We start from the raw sequence: 2,920 nt of genomic DNA on the forward strand, positions 1-2,920 counted from the left end.
CCCCATTTTTGGGATGCTGACCCCATCCCCGATCCCAAAAGGAGCAGTTTGGGACCCCAAACTGGGAGTGAGGGGTAGAACCCCCCATTTTTGGGATGCTGACCCCATCCCCGATCCCAAAAGGAGCAGTTTGGGACCCCAAACTGGGAGTGAGGGGTAGAACCCCCCATTTTTGGGATGCTGACCCCATCCCCGATCCCAAAAGGAGCAGTTTGGGACCCCAAACTGGGAGTGAGGGGTAGAACCCCCCATTTTTGGGATGCTGACCCCATCCCCGATCCCAAAAGGAGCAGTTTGGGACCCCAAACTGGGAGTGAGGGGTAGAACCCCCCATTTTTGGGATGCTGACCCCATCCCCGATCCCAAAAGGAGCAGTTTGGGACCCCAAACTGGGAGTGAGGGGTAGAACCCCCCATTTTTGGGATGCTGACCCCATCCCCGATCCCAAAAGGAGCAGTTTGGGACCCCAAACTGGGAGTGAGGGGTAGAACCCCCCATTTTTGGGATGCTGACCCCATCCCCGATCCCAAAAGGAGCAGTTTGGGACCCCAAACTGGGAGTGAGGGGTAGAACCCCCCATTTTTGGGATGCTGACCCCATCCCCGATCCCAAAAGGAGCAGTTTGGGACCCCAAACTGGGAGTGAGGGGTAGAACCCCCCATTTTTGGGATGCTGACCCCATCCCCGATCCCAAAAGGAGCAGTTTGGGACCCCAAACTGGGAGTGAGGGGTAGAACCCCCCATTTTTGGGATGCTGACCCCATCCCCGATCCCAAAAGGAGCAGTTTGGGACCCCAAACTGGGAGTGAGGGGTAGAACCCCCCATTTTTGGGATGCTGACCCCATCCCCGATCCCAAAAGGAGCAGTTTGGGACCCCAAACTGGGAGTGAGGGGATCCCGAGCCGGTTCCTCTCGGAGCCGGTTCCTCTCGGAGCCGTCCTGGCACAGCGCCCTGAGCCGCCAGGGAGTTCCCGGGATTATTTTTCCTTTGGGAAGAGGCGTCGGGAGCCTTTTCCCCCCTCCAGGCCTGGCTGCGATGAAAACCCAACAAAACAACAACAACAACAACGAAAAAAGGGGGATTTGGGAATAACGAAATCTCCTCCTCTGGCTCCATCCCAAAGATTCTGGGATGGGGCTGGGAGCGAGCCGGGCTCAGATGGGATCCCGGAGCTTCTCCCGAGGATTTTCCAGGGGCTTTGTGAAGCTCGGGATGAGCGCGGAGGATTTAATTAACAATTAACAATTAATTAACAGGCGGCGGCCGGAGGGGAGCTGGGGGTGGCAGATTTGGGGTCGAGGTCGCCGTGTCCCCTCCGTATTCCAGAGGCGCTGGGGGTGTCTCCAGCCTCTGGAATGATCCAGTGGGATTCCTTGTTTTCCCCGGCTCCTGGCAGACAATGGGGCCGGAGGGGGCGTCGGGAGCAGCCCCAGGTCCTTAATCCGGCTGGATTTGGGATTTGGGATGGGTTTTCCAAGCGCTGCGGTGGCGGGAGGAGGTTTTATGGATTTATTGTCCGGGATGCTCGGGAAGAGGCCTGGGAAGGGACCTGGGGCCGTTCCCGGCTCAGAATCCCGGTCAGCACCACCCCAAATCCAAGGAATTTCAGCCCTGCTGCCCTCCAGGATCCCTGGATGTGGATGAAAACATCCCAGCGTTGCTCGATCCCAAATGGATCCCGTCCCTGCGCCGCTTTTCCGGGATCCAGGACGTGGAAAGGACTCAGGGAGGGCTGGATCCCCATCCCTGGAGGTGTCCAAGGAATTCTTGGAATTCGGTCCGGGTGGAACGACGTTGATCCATCCCAGCTTGGACTCGGTGACCTCGGAGATCTTTTCCACCCTGGATAATCCTGGGATTCTCACCCCTGTCTGGAACCACATCCCGGATTCCTGACTGAATCCCGGAGTTTGATTCCCCTGGAAAAGGAGCCTCGGGATGCTCCCACCCCATTCCCAACCCTCCCAGATTCCCAATTCCTCCAGGATGGGAATCCCGAGTCCTTCATCCGCCGGATTCTCCCTCTTCCCTTTGCTCCAGGAGGGGTTTTTTTCCAGGAAAACTCATTCCCAACTCTCTGAAAGCCGCGGGAAGTGGGGACACAACCCCGGATCCACCTGGACAGGGATGAGGAGTGGATTTTCCTCTTGGAATTCTCCCTCTGGAACCATTGGGAAGAAGCTTTTCCGTCTGGGAACGCTTGGATTTATTTTCTTTTTAATTATTTTTGGTTTTTGGGGAATATTCGAATCCAAACCTTGGATCCTGTTGGAGGTCCAGGACTTTGATCCCGAGCTCTGCTCCAGCCCCATCCCAGGAAAAATTCCAGTCTGGACTTGAAGACGTCGGGAACAGCGAAGCCTCCCCTTCCCCGGGGGGATTTTTCAGGAGCTTTGATCACTCCGGGATTAAAAAATGGGAATTTTCCTGCTCCTCTTTTGCATCTGGCTCTGGCTCCCGGCATCTCCCAGAGACCGGGAATCCATTCCCGGCTTTTCCAGGGCTGTGGAACCGGCTCTGCCCACTCTGCATCCAAGAAAAATCCCTTCTTTCCCTGCTGGAACGAGAGGATGAGGAGCCCCTGGATCCCGCTGGAATTCCCAAATTCCCTTTGGAAAACTGCTGGGATGGGGGTAATTCCCCACTGGAGATCGGGAATTCATTCCCGGCTTTTCCGGGGCTGTGGGACCCTGGGATATCTGGAAAACGCAGGGATTTCTGGAAAATCCCAAATTTATCTCGGCTGAATCCAGGAGTTGGTGTTGGGAGACCCTGGGATTCCTGGAAAACCCAGGGATTCCTGGAAAACCCCAAATTTGCTTCATCTGGAGACTCTGGGATTCCTGGAAAACGCCAGGATTTCTGGACAATCCCAAATTTACTGGAGACACCGGGATTTCCAGAAAACTCCGGCATTC

The sequence above is a fragment of the Corvus brachyrhynchos genome, unplaced genomic scaffold, assembly GCF_000691975.1.
Source record: "Corvus brachyrhynchos isolate BGI_N302 unplaced genomic scaffold, ASM69197v1 scaffold303, whole genome shotgun sequence".
Classification (NCBI taxonomy): domain Eukaryota; kingdom Metazoa; phylum Chordata; class Aves; order Passeriformes; family Corvidae; genus Corvus; species Corvus brachyrhynchos.